Below are 17,723 nucleotides of genomic sequence, written 5' to 3' on the forward strand. Positions count from 1 at the left end.
AAAACAATTTACAAGCCTTGGAAGGCCAGGTAAAACAAGTAAGCTTTTAGGGCTCTCTTAAAGGCCAACAGCGAGCCTAAACTGCGGATATCTGCTGGGAGTGCATTCCATAGACAAGGAGCAGCTATAGAGTAGGCCTGGTTCCGAGTCGCCACCAGACGTACTGGTGATAACTGGAGACGGACCTCTCCAGATGACCTTTGGGGAACGTACAGAAGAAGGCACTTTCTAAGGTAGTCTGGACCCAAGCTGTTCAGGGCTGTAAAAGTAATAACCAGCACGTTGTATTTTGCCTGGAAACACATCAACAGTCAGTGCAACTGTTTTAAAGTAGGCATAATATGGTCCCTCCGGGTGACAAATATATATAATTGTTTGTTTATTCAGCTGTTTACAGTTAGCTCCGCTTTCACAAGGTGTGAAGTACTCTATGGATAGAGAGAACTCTCCAGCAGCCTTACTGCAGCCGGGAAGAAATTATTGAATGAATGATTTATTTTGATCGTTGATCAGAATCACACAGAATCCCAATAAAGAGAAACATAAGAAAAAGATCACTTTAAATCCATAATTCAATTAAAGATTTAACTAACAGTAACACCACCGTTAAAACTATACCTGTATGTTAAACTGATACCAGCTTCCGGTGGACATTCCCAGCTATTGAAAAAAACTTGGCCACCTTTAAAGAAGTGTCATAAAATGTATCAGCAAAACAAATTCTTTTATGAGGGGTAACAAATCATAATCTCAAATGTCCCTATAAGTATGTGTCCAGCATGTGTACTGTTGTTTATATACTCCCATGGATACAAGGGCAAAATCCCTCAACATAAGGAGCCGGGTCTCACGATCAGTGAGACCCGGTTTTGCAGAGGAAGTGGGGAGAGCGGGCTAAGTCTGCTCTCCTCGCAGATGATTAGGGCAGGAGCCCTGGTCGGCCGGATCGGCTGCCCACATGATTGTCAGCTCCGTGACGGAGCCGGCGGGGGCTGGGGGAAGCGGGGGCTGCGTAGCCCCCGGAAGCTCTAGTATGCCCTGCGTGAGCGCGCAGGGCATACTGGGGAGACCCCCAGAGCTGGGAGGTGGTTTTTCGCCTCCCCCCGGGTCCACTTGTGAGTAGCCATGCTGCAGAGCCACACTGCAGCTACTCACGATCTTGAAAACCAGGTTTACAGAGCACTCACTCCGCAAACCCGGTTTTAGGGGAGGGCTACTTAGGCGGGTTAACCGCCTGGGAGCCACTGGGCTCGCCTGCGAGCCCGGTGGCTCCCACGATCAGGAAAAATTGGGCTAGGCTCTCCTAGTCCAATTTTGCCTAATCGTGGGAATAGCCCCAAGGTATTTTATTGAGCATCCCCTCTACAGCAGGAAATATTTTTTGTATTAAAAATTAAAGCATTGACCAACCAGCTTCAAATTAAAAACATAGAGCCCCCACCACCCCGCCCTATGTCTGTGCTCAATATCAAAGCCAGATGCCAAGTCATTTCAGGTGATCTAAAGGGTGGGCCAATAAGGTGTGTGCTTTGCCGTTTTTATGAATGCAAAGGGCAGATTCCTCCACGGGGGGGGGTGAAGTGATGTTTGGGGGGGGGGGGGCTTCAGTGCCAGATTTATTTATTTATTGGCAATTCTCTGCAATGAAACAAGCTGCTTATAGGACTTTTTAAAATGTTTTTAGAAAAAAATTCAAAAGAATAGTAAAAAAACCAACAGGTTGCCTGATCCAAATTTAATATACAGAGTTGCCCTGCCCTGCCCTATATCTGTGCCTCATATCAATGCCCTATAGCAAGACTTTCCATAAATATACAAGGGGGGGGGACCATAAAAGGGCAATCCCATAGCTTTCATTGCTGGCTCGGAGGAGGAGGAGGAAGGCACAAGGTAGGGCAGGGTAGAGGGTGTGCACAGTGCTCTGGTGGACAGCCAATGCTGGCTATTCTGCCTCTTTTCTTATCTGCTACCTGCAGGCAGACAGCTAGCCTCCACTGGAGAGCTTCAGGGACTCCAGCAGAGAGGCCTCTGGAAGCCACGCCCACCTGCTAAACAGCTGATAGTTGGGTGGTGGAGAGAGAGCTGTAGCCTGACTCAGGGTGTGAGGGATGATTTCATTAGAGGACAATCCTCCTAATCCTGGCCAGCCCTATGCTGCCGGAGGGCAGTGAGCAGAGGAGACATCTCAGAGCCCACACCGGCTGCAGGGCAGGGAGGAAGGTGTTGGGCCTGCAGGAGCTCTAAGCTGGAGGCGATCACCCTCGCTGCCCCGCCCTAAGGATGGCCCTGCTTCTAGGAAGTCCACAGACAAGAGAAGAAGGGATGCCCCTTTTCCTGCTGTTTCTCCCCTGTAACTGGTATCTTGCCTCTGAGCCTTTGGTTGCCTATGACCATCAAGACTAGTAGCCATTAACAGACTCATCAAAATGGGACTGCTTCAAATGAGTTCCTTCAGGCTTGCTACAATGTGGGCCTTGATTAACTCATTTAAACCCAGTTTTATGACAAGCTATCATTATTGTTGTTGTTTACACAGACAGGCACTATTGACTGCTTTGTTTTATCCAGACATTGAGTCCTTCCCAAGGACCTGGGATGGCTGGATTTTATTATCAATGTTGTTGCTGTTGTTGTTGTTACATTTGTGCACTGCTCCAAACTTTCGTTTCTCGGCAGTTAACAATAGCATAAATATATATATACAAAAATGTAAAAGAATTTAACAATTTAAAAATCTAGAGCCCCAAGTTGTTCTCTGTGACCTTAATTGCTGTGAACTCTACTCAGCAATTAAGGTCACACACTGGTCTTGACCTTAATTGCTATGCACTCTGAGTAGAGTTCACAGCAATTAAGGAGGTCACACACTGTTCTTTTTCTGAATGAAAGAGCAATTCCTATTCATTGCATTGGAACAGGCTAAAATCTTTTTAAAAATATAAAAAATAAACCATGAACCCCACTGGCTGGGGGCCCTGGGTGGAGTTGTTGCCACACCTGCCCTGCCCCCAAATCCACTTTGGTGCTCAGAAATTCCCTGGGGGGGGCAGTTGGGGCATCCTCAAATCCCTATTATTCTCTATGGGAAAAATGCAAAAAATTAAAAAAAAAGTCTTCAGAAAATCATTAAAAATCACAGGAGTGTCTGATTACTTTGCCGTTAGGTGGGTGGTAGGCACCTCTGGGTGCCTACCGCCCAACCTGGTTTTGTTCCCTTAGGTGCTCTGCATAGGGAATAATGGGCCAGTTTGAGTCCCCATTATACCCTATGTAGAAACTTTTAGAACTGGTTCAAGTTGGGTTTGAATTCAAACTGAACCAAGGGGGAGTTTGAACAAAACCAAAACCAAACCAACCCACCCTGGTTTGAATTGCGTTCAAATCTGAACCAAACAGGCCAAGCCAGTTTTGTGCACACTCCTAGCCAGGTGTCCATTATAGAAAAGGCTTGAGAATTGCTACTGATGTACATCTTAAGTTTGAATGGCATCTCCTGGAGGGATCTTGCTGACGGAAGCTAGCTGTCCAGACTCAGAGATTTATTATGCAAACCTCTGTCAGGTAAATCCCTCCAGGGTTTCATTCCAGCTTAAGATTTACATCAGTAGTATAATTATCTTTTACACAAAAACACCCTCTGTACTTGCCAGAACAGCAGAGCCTGACAGTACAAAAGCAAATCTGACATCAATGAATTAAACCATATTCATCTCCAGTCTGAGCTAAAATAGAGATGTAGTTTATTGTCCTCAGTAATATCAATGCACGGAAAATGTCTAAATCTAGGAGCCTAAGGGCTCCTCTATGACCCAGCTCTGTCCAAAGAGACTGTGAGACCAGCTGAAATGCCTCTTAAAAACAAGAAACCAGAGTTCAGAGCTGGAACTGAGCATTATCCATTTGGACTACAAATCCAAGTGGACTCATAATCCTCGCCTCAGTACAAGGGGAGCATCACAACTCACCTTGTATTGCAAGGCCAGAAAGTTCTTCTCCAGCTCATATTACAATCCAAGGTAGAAAGGACTTCATCCTTCCCAGCATCCTTCTACCTGCAAACCCACCTTCTTCCAAACGCCCTCCCACTCCTGCCCACCCCCTTTTTGGTGGCAATGGAGTATCTTACCAACCACTCCCCTCTCCTATTCACAGCACAGTGCTATGGCTGCATGCCAGATGCAAGGACTCCTGGGAAACTTAGTTTTCCCAGTGCTCCTTGCATCTGACATGCAGCCATAACAGCATGCTAAGCAGCAGAGTAGGGGAGTGAGAGAGATCTTCCCTTCCTACACAGCCAAAGCAACAGAGGTAAGTGCAAAGGGGTGGGGCTTGGAAGAAATCAGGCAGGTATTATCACCATGGATTTCCTCCTCTACCCTCATGTTGCTTTGCCCTATGTCAGCACAATTTTACCAGTGATTTGAGATTTATAAATGGATCTGTCCTCTATCAAGATAAGCAGCTGGGTAGGTAAGAGAGGGAAAGATGGAAGAGGGGGAGTCAATTAAAACTATCTTCTCTACTCTCCCATACTTCTGATAAAGCTGCAATTTCTCCCCTCCCTGAATGAATTCTGAAGCACAGGAGCCTTTTTTCAATTTTATGTAGGTCTTTTTTCACATGCTGTCGATTGGGGTGGCCGTGCTCAGTATTAAAGAGACACCAGGGATCGCTCATGCTCAAGGCACAGGCAGGAGGCACTTTGGATACAAATGTCTGTCCTTCCTAAATTGCATTCTCTAAATTGTTGATTTATCTGTCCTTCAAAGGCAGGGGATCATTTTGTCAGGACTATTAGGTGTCTGAGGAAGGGGGAGAAAGACGTATAAAATATAAAAGTGGCTCTGCTGCATTACAGCCAGTGTTCTGTGGTGGACAGAGAGCTGGAAAAGGATGGTGAAGACCTGGGTATAAATACCTACTCTGTTATGAAGCTCCCTGTAGGATATCTATAGGCCAAGCAATATGCTACACCATCTGGGGTAGGAAAAATGTGGCTCTCCAGATCTTGCTGAACTACATCTCCCATCATCCCCAGCTGTAATAAATTCTGGCTGGGGGTGATAGGAGTTGTAGTTGACCAACATCTGGAGAGCTGCATGTTGCCTACCCCTGTGCTACATGGAAGATCTACGATTGCCTATCCAATATTTCCTCAGGGGGCAGTTTTGGATTGGGGCCATAGACAAGGAGAGGGCAATTTAATTGTTCCCCTGACTGATTCCCTGAGGCAAATTCCCCCAAAGCTGCAATTAGACATAGGGAGAAAACATAGAGGAACTATTAGTTATCTAAATGCTTTCCACCCATAGTGAATAGCAGCATTCTTGGTGGGAACTGAAGTGGATTATAAACATGTTATGAACAAATAAGTAGGAGCATGAACACTGGGAGGAATGAACTAGTGATCATGACAGGACACTCAATTCAGACTTTATATTGCATGTGTATACTAGGGATGTGCAAAAAATTTCGGGCACAGAACGATCTGTGCCCGAAACGAACAATTTCGGGTGATTCGGGGCTGAACCAAATCACCCCCGATGCCCCTCGAATTTTTTCGGGCACGAGCCGAATCACCCGAATTTCGGGCACAAAAAATTCGGGTGATTCGGTTCATGGTTGATTTTTGGCAATTTTTTAAAGTTTTAGTGACTTTGGGGCAGTTCGGGGGCATAGCATGGGATTTGGGCAAAAGGAGTGGGGTGGGGTGGTAGTACCTAATGGGTGCAGGCTACCACCCCAATTTCAGGGGGATTGGGCAAAGGGCTGATTTTTGGTAAATTTCTGAAAATTTCATGTCTTTGGGGCAGATTGGGGCATATTGGGGCAGAAAGTGGGGGCTGGGGCAGAATAGTGGGGTGGCGTGGTAGTGCCTCATGGGTGCAGGCTACCACCCCAATTTCAGGGGGTTTGGACAAAGGGGTGATTTTTTGAGAATTTTTGAAGTTTTGGTGACTTTGGGGCAGTTTGGGGGCAGAAAGTGGATCTGCCCCAAAATAGTGGGGTGGGGTGGTAGTGCCTCATGGGTGGAGGCTACCACACCAATTTCAGGGGGATTGGGCAGAGGGCTGATTTTTTGAGAATTTTTGAAGTTTGGGTGTCTTTGGGGCAGATTGGGGGCAGAAAGTGGATCTGCCCCAAAGGAGTGGGGTGGGCTGGTAGATAGTGCCTGATGGCTGGAGGCTACCACCCATCCCCAATTTAAGAGTGATTGGGCAGAGGGGTGAATTATGGTGAATTTATTTGTATGAGGTTTGTCTTCATAAGGTGAAGTGTGCTAAATTGATTACTTCCTCATATTATTCATAGTAAAGGAAAGTGTGAAAAAGTGAAAGTGGGGTCATGAGAGTTGTTTAATTGAAAAAAATCTCATTTGCTATGATAGAATGAGAATTCACACCTCAGAAAAAACTTCTGCACCCAACTTCTGTAGCCTGCACCCATTAGGCACTACCACCCCACCCCACTCCTTTTGCCCAAATCCCATGCTATGCCCCCGAACTGCCCCAAAGTCACTAAAACTTTAAAAATTCACAAAAAATCAGGACTTTGCCCAATCCCCCTGAAATTGGGGTGGTAGACTCTACCCATTGGGCACTACCACCCCACCCCAAAATTTTGCCCCTGGGCCCCTTTTTACCCCCCCGAATCGATTCGGATTCGGATTCGGATTAAATCCGAATCCGAACCGAATCAAGGGTGATTCGGGTGACCCAGATTTGGGCACAAAACAGAACGGGGGTGATTCGGCTCGGGTCCGAGCCGAATCACCCGAAAATCCGAATTGCACACCCCTAGTGTATACAGGCATCTGTACACATGTGTTTTTTTTGGTGTGAATGACTGACCATGTGTTCATTTTAGAAGAAAACACATTTTAGAAGGGAATGCGAGAATGCAGGGAACAGATAGGAAGTGCCCTACTGTATTCACTTGAGCATGATATATGAATAAGTGTAAGGCATCCACAAGCATCCTACACAGTTTTGGGAGCCATGAGCACTCCTGTTTTGTGATTGTGTGAGACAGTATGAGGTAATGGCAGTAAACATCAGCTAGCCTCCCACTGGGTAGGAGATCTGCCGAGAGGAGAGGAGAGGAGAGGAGAGGAGACCTGGTCTTGTGGTAGCAAGTATGACTTGCCCATGTTGCTAAGCATGGTCAACCAGGGTTGCATATGAATGGGAGCCTAAATGTGTGAGCACTGTAAGATATTCCCCTCAGGGGATGGAGCCACTCTGGGAAGAGCATCTGCCGGCTTGCATGCAGAAGGTGCCCAGTTCCCTCCTTGGTATCTCCAAGATAGGGCAGAGAGAGATTCCTGCCTGCCTCCCTACCTTGGTGATTCTCCAAGGAATCTCCAAGGCAACCTTGGAGAAGCCGCTGCCAGTCTGTGTAGACAATGCTGAGCTAGATGGACCAATGGTCTGACTCAGTATGTAGCAGCTTCCTAAGTTCATATGAGGGTTTTCCTCCTACCTCATTCAACCATCTGGATACAGCTGCTGGAGAGCACAGAGCCCTCCTGCCCAACTGAAGGTTATCTGACGATCACCGCTGGTGCTTCCGGCCTTGTTTTTCCCTCTCTCACAATCACAGATCAGGAGTTCACACAGATCTCTAAACCAGGTAGGACACTTTTCCTTCCTTGTTCTCAATTGTGTGAACAAGCCATGTATGTATGTATGTTTGTATGTATGTATATGCATGTATCCATTATATTTGTACATGACACATCTATATATTTAATTCTCTCATGGAGGACTGAGGAGAGAACTATGTGGGGATGCGTGGGGATGTTTGGCAAGCCCCGCCCCCACTGCAGCTACAACCAATGAAAAGGCAGGTGCGGAGTTACTGCTCAGGCAGGGACAGGGCTTAGGAGGCAACGTGGCGGTGGCAGGACCACCCAAAAATGGTTCCCTGGCTGGCAGGCAGGGAGGGAGGGAGGAAGCCGGGTGGCGGGCAAAGAGGGAGGCCACCAGCAGGCTTAGAAGGAGGTGCGCTGGCGGCGTGGGGAGAAGCTGCTTGGTAGGGAGGGGGGAGAAGTGGCCTGGTGGGGAGGGGGGGAGAAGCACCACTTGCCTCAGGAGGGAGGAGGCGGGAGGAGGCGGTAGCAGGCCTGGGTTGAGGAGGCGACTGTTGCCAGGCTAGCCGATGGCCTGAGGAGAAGTAGCTGCTGCTGGGCCACCAGTGGGCTGAGGGGGAGTCTCCGCCAACAGACTGAAGGATAGTGGCCGCCGGCGGGCCAAGGATGATGGCCGGGTTGTGGGGGGGAGAGCGAGTGAAGCGAGTTGTTGGGGGGGGAGAGCAAGTGAACTGAGTTGTTGGGGGGGGAGAGCACGAGCAAGAGGGATGTGGGAGGGGGGGAAGCGGCCGACGAAGGGCCAAGGATGATGGCTGGGTTGTGGGGGGTAGACCAAGGGAAGCGAGTTGTGGGGGGGAGAGCAAGTGAAGCGAGTTGTTGAGGGAGAGCACGAGCGAGGGGGATGTGGGGGGAGAGCGGGAGCAAGAGGGATGTGGGGGAAGCAGCCGACGAAGGGCCAAGGATGAGGGCTGAATTGTGTGTGGGGGAAGCGGGAGCGAGAGGGATGTGGGGGGGATAGTTCAAGCGAGAAGGATGTGGGGGGGAGAGCACGAGCGAGAGGGCAAGTTGGGGGGGCACGAGCGAGAGGGCAAGTTGGGGGCGGAGAGCGGGGATGCTCAGTGTACTACCACACAGATGCTCTGTGCGGGTTCAGCTAGTATTTATTTTTTTATCTGTATGTGCATACACTCTATACAGGTTGTATGTGCACTGGAGATCACATGTGAAGATAGTTCATTCAACCCTGAAATCCCTACCTACAACATCAAGCTGGCAGTGGTGGATGCCTACAGAATTTTTTCTTAGAGAAATTTAGAGGTTCCTGCATAGGATGAAACATTCCAGGATTTTAGAGGAAAGTAAAAAAATAAAAATAAATGGCATCCCCTCTGCCCCAGCAGGTCAGGCTCTCCGAGTACATGAAACCAGGTCATTTAAAATTGTAATTATCTATGCAATATATATTATATCTAATGGTCAAAAAAACCCTGCCAGTTTAAGACCAAAATTAAGGTTATTTCATTGTGGCACAAGCTTCACAAAAGCAGGAAACTGGGACCTAAGATTGATGCCTTAACAGATACATCACATGATCAGTAATGAAGTTGTCACACATTGTGCTCACTTTCAACTTGCCCTCCAGGTACCCACATGGGCAACGAGAGGGGCATCTTTGCTAGTGCCGGGCACTCCATCCTTCCCATCTTGAGCTGGGTCTCAAAGACCAAGGAAAAGTGTGGGTGCAGGAGAGCAAAGATTCTCTCTCAAGGTGCACCCAGGGAGGAGAAGGGATACCATGAACGATCACTTGCTGAGATCCCCCTGAAACATGGAGCCAATCCTGGTTAAAAGTGTCATTGTGCTTCTGAATTTATTTCCTTACTGTATTGTGTATACTTGTTTGCAACTGAAGTTAATTGAGTTGATGCTGGTTGGGTCTGAACAATCTCCATTATTGCCAGATAATGTTCTCTAAAGCAGGGATTCTCAGTGTTGGGTCTCCAGATGTTATTGGACTTCAACTCCCGTAGCCTCCAACCAAAGGCAAATGGGGCTGGGGATTATGGGAGCTGATGTCCAATAACAACTGGGGATCCAATGTTGAGAATCCTGCTCTAAAAGACTGTTGAAGAAATGATAACTTGCAAAACTTAATCATAAGGCCTCAAAAGTGTAAGAAAAAACATGCCACTAAACATGAGGCGAGGGCCTTTTCCTGAATAATTAATATTCTAAAGCCCTTATACCAATCTATGGTGCGGCCACACTTGGAGTACTGCGTACAGTTCTGGTCACCACATCCAAAGAAGGACATTGTAGAACTGGAAAAGGTGCAGAAGAGGGAAACCAAGATGGTCAGAGGCCTAGAGCACTTTTCTTATGAGGCAAGGCTACAAAACCTGGGGCTTTTTACTTTTACTTTTTTAAACTTTTACTTTTTTACTTACCTTTTAGAAAAAATATGACTGTGGGGAGACATGATAAAGGTATATAAAATCATGCATGGTGTAGAGAAAGTAGATCTCTACCAGTTGCAGGGGAGTATCAGCAGGAGAGAAGGCATGCTCTCAGCTCCTGCCTGTGGCTTCCAGTGGCATCCGGTGGACCACTGTGTGAAACAGGATGCTGGACTAGATGGGCCTTGGGTCTGATCCAGCAGGGCTGTTCTTATGTTCCTGTGTTCTTAACCAGAGCAGTCCATCCCCTGCTCCTTGCATACACAACTGCTGCATGGATCTGGTGGATTTCAAAGATTTTCCATTGGTTGAACTGGAGCCTTAGCTGACGGGGATTCTTCAGCTCCATACAGCTGAAATTTTAGGCATCACTAATTCAATATATAAACAATTAGAAATCCATTGGCTGATTGCAATTATTTACTAATTAGGTTTGCTTGGCATTGTAACTAAATACTAATTGGTTTATTAGCTGTAGTATTAGCTGGTGTGATGCCTCCAATCATTAGAATAAATATGATATAATTCCTCTTATCAGCAACCCAGAGTTCTGAAGCATCCCTAAAATTAACATGTATGTATGTCTAGAATATCAATAGCCAAGCAGCAGGTTTGTTTTCCATTAGGTGAGAAGTTATCTTCATGTGGTGCTGGGTTTTATTGCTCAAGTGATTACAGCAATGGCATTGCATTCAGCATCCTGTGCGGAAAGGAAAGCTATGAAGCATAAACATTTCCAAAGGGTGAGGCAGAAGCTTTAAGGTTTTGTAGTTATTAACCACTCGTTGGGCCAAACTAGATATGACAGGGCAGCCATCTTTGTTTATTCACATCTCTGTTATGACATTCATACATAAAGTACAGTAATTTTTACATTATAGGTGACTCCTGAGTGAGGGAAGTGCTAAAGCTTCTTCTTTTGAGCTTTAACATTAGTCCCCAAAATTAAAGGTCAATGGACCAAACTACACACATAGGAACATAGGAAGCTGCCATATACTGAGTCAGACCATTGGTCTATCTAGCTCAGTATTGTCTACACAGACTGGCAGCAGCTTCTCCAAGGTTGCAGGCAGGAATCTCTCTCAGCCCTATCTTGGAGATGCTGCCAGAGAGGGAACTTGGAACCTTCTGCTCTTCCCAGAGTGGCTCCATCCCCTGAGAGGGGAATATCTTACAGTGCTTACACTTCTAGTCTCGCATTCATATGCAACCAGGGAGGACCCTGCTTAGCTAAGGGGACAACTCATGCTTGCTACCACAAGACCAGATCTCAAAGCCTTTGTTTATTCACAAGTCTGCTACATTCAAACATACATCAGAGGGTAGGGTCTAATTTTTTCCTTTAAAAGTGATTTCCAGATGAGGGGAACTGAAATTTCTTCCCTTCCTTCCTTCACTTCCCAGTGCTATGTCGCCTTGGGCTCTTTTCTCTGAACTTAGTTTATTTCTGGAATTAGAACTGGGCTGAGAGAACAAGGAGTTTGGATCTTTGCATAACTTCAAGCAAAAATAGAGGCAAAATGGTCAAATATGCATATCCAATTTCAAATGTGGATATTTCAGTTTGACTTTCAGAATGGAGAGACAATGTGGTATAGTGGTAAGAGTATTGGACTAGGACTGTGGACACCTGAGTTCAAATCCTCATTCAGCCATGAAGCTCTCTGGCTGTGTTTGCATGTAATGTGGAACCATGGCTCCCAATGGACCCACGGTTCTGCACCCCCTCTCCCACGCTTCCATCTGAATGCGGATATAACAGAGAGCATCCTCTCTGCAGTCAGTGAGACTGAAGAGAGAATGGGGAACTAGATGTTCAGGCCTCCTTCTTGACTGAAGGACAGTCCACACAGCCAATCATGCTGGAGTAGAGGGAGGAGCTTCCTCTCTCAACTCCAGTTGCACGGGACGCAGCCTGCGGTTCTGTATTCGGGTGTACTGCAGGCTGCATCCAACCTCGGGCTGCAGCAACAAAACTCACTACAACCCAAGGGTTCAGATTGGAGTTCTAAATCCGAAGCCTCGGTTTCATCTCCATGCCTACCTCCATATTTGCACATAATGTTCGTGGAACCACAGGTGCCTTCAACTGCAATTCTACGTTACATGCAAATATGGACACTGGATGACTCTGAGCCAGTCACATATCTCTCAGCCTAACCTACCTCACAGGGTTGTTGTGAGGATAAACATAACCACGTATACCGCTCTGGGCTCTTTGGAGGAAGAGCAGGATATAAATGTGGGGGGGTTGTGTGTGTGTGTGTGTGTGTGTGTGTGTGTATTCATTAAAAATCAATTTGTCTATATTGTTGATAAGAGTTTAAGACAATGGCTGACATCTAGCCTAATGTTTCTGGTGTTCATAACACCTCACATACACTACAGAAGAGGTGCTGGTTTTGTTGATCCCTTTGAAGCCCTGCTCAGTATACAACCCAGCCCTATGCACTATTACACTAGCAGCAAAATTTTGCAGTATATCCCCTGGTGTGCACGTAGGGAGTTGCTACACACTGAATTAACAGATGTTGTGTGCAACGCCCCCCCTCCATTTCTCAGCAGAGTTCACACAGATACAGTTGTTTTTATGTTATTGGGGCATTAACTCTCCACCTCAAGAACTTAACTATGTCAATCCCTTTAGAATTCAGAAAGACAAAAGTGTGAAATGGCTGATGAGAAGCAGAAGGGGTTGTGACTGTCTTGAAGGCGTATTCTTCAAGCTGAGAAATTTTCCACACTCTTTGCTCAAGCCTCCTCCCCTCTGCTTCACCATTGAGTTCCATTAGCTCCACCCACTGTATCAATGATGCTGCGCTTGGTGTCACAAAGGATCTGAGCAAGCAAGCAGCAGAGTGCTTTTCAGTAGAAGGCTGTGATGTGTGGGCATCTTGCTTAGAAGAACAACAGCATTCTGTGTGGTATGTAGTAGGCCTGTGCATGAATTCAAAAGTTGGGATTGGGTCCGACCCAATCTAATCCGACCCCAAAAATGTCGGTTCAGGAACCTTTGAAGCTTTCTCAAAGTTGGGTAAGGTTTGGGATTGGAATCAGGATTGGGGTCAGGTCAGGGTCGGAGTTGGACAAACCTTAGAATATATATTTTTAAGTAACAGTGGATACTCAACTGTGAACCCAGAAGAAAAGTTATCTCACACCAGGGAGCTGCAGGGGAAATGATGCAACACCAGAGCATTGCAAGAGAAATCAGGAAATTAACTGCTTGTGAGTAAAAAATGGATTTTAAATTCAAATTATCTATATATATTACGGTCCAAGACCAGCATAAAACAGAACATCAGGGCATAAATCATGATAATAAAAGCAAATTATGGTACTATAGAAGTGTTACACCTTAGATAAGAAAGAAACTGTGAAATCAAAGCCTATTAAAATATGGTTATTAACAGCTATATTTGAAAAGTTAACATAAAGTATGTAAAATATGGGATTTTAAAACTTTTAAATCAGATGTGCCCAGGCACATAGGCAGAAGTGCAGACGGGGCAGAAGAGGGGGTTTTGCCTCTTCCCCCAGCTGCAATTGTTTGGGTTTATGTTGTTGTTGTTTTTAAGAACAGACTCTCTCCATCATTTGGAGCTCGGGAAAGCTCATCAATTTGATTCTGCACAAGCCTAGTATTTAGGCCAGTGTTAAAATATTAAAATTTGGTTCTAATCCTAATTGTTTAATGCTAGTCCTAATTCTTGAATATTTAGATCCTGCCCCCTACAACCATATATGCCCATATTTTAACATCTTTCTCGTGAATTTTGGGACTTGATCCAAGTCAGAAATTTAAAAACAACACCTTTCAACAGTATGTTCTGGTTTTGTATCACAAAAATCCACACAAAGTTGAGAGCAGGCCCAGCAGGGGCACTCCTTTGATTGACAGGCCAGAAGATAGTTCCTCGGCTGCTTCTGTGGAGGAGCAGGGTGATGATTGGATCCTGTCTCCCTGCCTGCATTCCATCCTCCCTTGGAGACATCAGGTAAGGGCCCTGCCTGCTGACAACTCCCTCCTGATCCTTGATCCCCTTGAAAGATGCCCATGACCCTTTGGAAGAATGTGACTCACAGTTTTAGAACCCCTATCCCCAACAGCAAGGTTGAAGTGAGCCCTGGGCGAAGTGAAGATGAGTTCCCGGGCCCCCTGCTTTCTTCTCTCTCTGCCTTTGCCGCAGAAGTACTATATGGGCATGGTCAAAAACAGGGAGGCAGCGAGGAGAAATAATGGCGGTGGAAAGGAGGCGGGCGGACGGCAGGAAAAGCCCCACCAGCCAGAAGGAGGAGGCAGGAGGAGGCAAGAGGCAGTGGCGTAACAGCCTGGCCCAGGCCCACCCACCGGGATGAGACAGCTGCGGCGGGCCCTGGCCCAGACACATGGAGGAAGCGGCAGCAGGCCAGCCTAGTCTGGCTGGCAGGAGGCAGCAGCGGGACGGCCTGATCCGGGGGGACGGCAGTGGTAGGGAGTGGTCGGTTGGCCAGCCAGAAAGCCGGGCATGCCAACGTGGTAGGGGATGTCTGGACCCAACTAGAGGAGCAGATGCCCACTAGTGGAAATAATGTCATTCTCCACACTTGGACAGATGCCAGCAGCTTGCCACTGAATCAGAGAGGAAGGAGAGGAGAGCAAAGTGCATGTTGTTTCCTGGCCACTGACACCCCCCCCCACACACACACACACTCATAGCCCCAGGGACATTTGTCCCCCAACCCCACTGACCCAAACTCATTGAACTGGTAGAGATCACAGTTGTGTTTCAGCCTAAAAAGGGGCATGTTCCTGTGAAAGTTAAGCACTGTGCATTCCCTTTTATGTCAAAGGGAACGTATGAGCATAGGAAACTGCCTTAAGAACCTAGGAAGTCAGATCATTGGTCCATCTAGCTCAGTATTGTCCTCACAGCTTCTCCGAGGTTACAGGCAGGAGTCTCTCTCAGCCCTACTTGGAGATGTTTCTAACTTGAAACCTTCTGCATGCAGATGCTCTTCCCAGAGTGACCCCATCTCCTAAGGGGAATATCTTAGGGTGCTCACATGTAGTCTCCCATTCAAAAGCAAACCAGGGTGGGCCCTGCTTGGGAAAGGGGACAGTTCATGCTTGCTACCACAAGGCCAGCTCTCCTCCCATAGCAAAAGGGACATAGCAAAGGGAGAGTTTGGAACAGATGCTTCCCTCTCTTGCTGCAATCAATGGGACTGAGCCAGTTTAATGTGGGCTGGATTGTGTCCAGTGTTTATTATCATTTCTCCCCCTGCAATCTGTCATTAGTCATTGCTTTTGGTTAATTAAAATAACCGAGGGGAGGCAAAACATACAGGAATACCCAACATAAACTAGCTCATTCCTAGATGCGGCTAAGATGGGGAGAGTCTCTACTCATCCATCAAAAGAGAGGACGGACTTCATTAGCTTAATCATTCATCTGGGCAGCCCGCAGTCCTGCAATAACTTGCAGAATTATTCCTAAACATTGGCGAATGGAGGGGTTTAGATTATTTATGGATCCCTTCCATGGTCAAATAATTTCTCGATTGGACTATAAATTCAGTCTTATTAGAGCAGCACTGAGGAACGTACCTGGCGATCCTTCCAGAGCTATTGTTAAGTTGCTCCAAATATATTTAATAAATTGGCATTTTAATAATAAAAAAATCTGCATTAGATTTTGCAGTTGGGGATTCTGGGATTTGTAGTCGACAACCTCTAAGAATCTCTGTTAGAGGGAACACTGGTAGTCAATCATGTCCACTCTTCAATAAACGGATGTATGTACTGGAAAATGCAGCTCCATGCAGCTTTGCTGCCCCAATCCCCTTGTTCATGATGTGTGAAGAATGAGCTGCAGTTACGGGTCTGAGGGAGGGGCAGGAGGGGATGGGGCTCCGTTGTAGAGCATGTGCTTGGCATGAGGAAGTCCCCAGTTTCAATCCCTGGCAGCACCAGGCAGTGCTGAGAAAGGGCTGAGCTGCAGCCACTTAGAGCAGACAACTCTGACTCAGTATACGGCAGATTCCTGCGCACTTGTCAGGCAAGCATGGGGTCACTCACTCATAGCACTTTCCTTTTCCCAGTAGGGGTGAGTTGTTCTGGCTGCTCAGGGTCTGATGGATTTAGAGGGCTTTCATTGGGGGCTGGGGGTCTCTGTTGAGGTGGTTTGAGTCCAGACTGGACACGAACCTGACCGGACCAGTTTGGTCTGGCACCCCTTAGAACCCCCCCCCCAGTTCAGTTCGGGGGGTTGGTTCATGAAGGGGTTTTTTTAAATTGAAAAATGGGTTTTTTTTAACCTTTAGCCCCTTTGGGGGTCTTCCTCCAGGCTGTGGGGTGGTGGTGGTCCGCGAAGGTTCCTCCCCCACCGCTGGCCTTGTTCATCACTGCCACGGTGGGGTCCGGTTTGACCCCAGAACCATTGAACCAAACCGGTTCAACATAGAACTGAACCCCCCTCAAACTGTTTGCATGTCCCTATGGGCCACATGCCATTCTGCTCATCTGGGCTTCTTTGCCATTGGTTCCATTCCATTTGATTGTTTGTATGTTTATTTGGCACATTTCTATACCACCCCATATACAAATCTCTGGGAGGTTTACAATCTAAAACATGATGATAATTAAAACATGATCACAAATAAAACAATTTAGAGTATAGATTAAAAACTCTCAGTCTTGAAAACTATAAATTAAAAGTCTGATTAAACAGGTATGTTTTCAAATTTGTCCTAAAAACATCCAGAGATGGGGAGGCTCTAATTTGGTTAGGAAGCACATTCCCAAGTCCTGGGGTTTGTGATAGATGAAAATTGGATAAAATGGGCTGAATTGGACCATGTGGGGCTGCCAGCTGTGATGCATAGGGGAAAGTGTTCCATCTTGCATGAAGTTACACACAGACTCCACCGGTGGTATTCTGGGGCGATGCTAACCTAAGTGATAATCACTGCCTTTTCTTGCTCCTTTAGAACTTCATTTTCATTATTAATGATTTTTTAAATGCTTGTTGAAGTGAATGATAACATTTTCCTGAGACTCTTTAATACACTTTGAAGATCCGTTCCTTGTTCTGGGAGGGATTTCTCCCAATGCAACTGAATCCTGATTCATGCAAATGAGGTGTCTCAGTGGAGGTGTTGCAGAGCAGAGGAGCCCGATGCAAATTTACATTTGTAGGGATTAATTTGAGTCGATGGCTGTGAAATGGATTATTAGCATTTCTGAGAGGGAGAGATGAAGAACGCTTCCTTAATCTGCTCATCCCCCAAGAACCCGATATCTAGAAGGATTAGACACAACACATAAATTGTTAGCAACCACTAGGAATGCCAGGAAGATTTGATTATTGGCCTTGCAAGTCAAGAAATGAAGAAGGGCAAATGTGGACCAAAACTTTCTGGTGGCATTGCCAGGCAACAATCAGGAGAATATGTGTGTTGCCTTTAAATGCACTAGCCCTGTACTCACATAAACCCTTCCTGCACTTACTGAATGTCATTGTTCTCCAAGGCTGAGACTGTTTTTACTATTGCCCTTTGTGGTGACATGCTGTACTCAGGGGAGGAGCCAGCCGAATGGTGACCTGGGTCTGGCCCCTTCCAGTGGTCCCTCTAGCAGCGTCCTGTGTGCATGATGTCACGCACATAGGGCATGGCATGGGCTTCAGAGA

This window comes from Hemicordylus capensis, chromosome 1 (genome assembly GCF_027244095.1).
Source record: "Hemicordylus capensis ecotype Gifberg chromosome 1, rHemCap1.1.pri, whole genome shotgun sequence".
Taxonomy (NCBI): Eukaryota; Metazoa; Chordata; class Lepidosauria; order Squamata; family Cordylidae; genus Hemicordylus; species Hemicordylus capensis.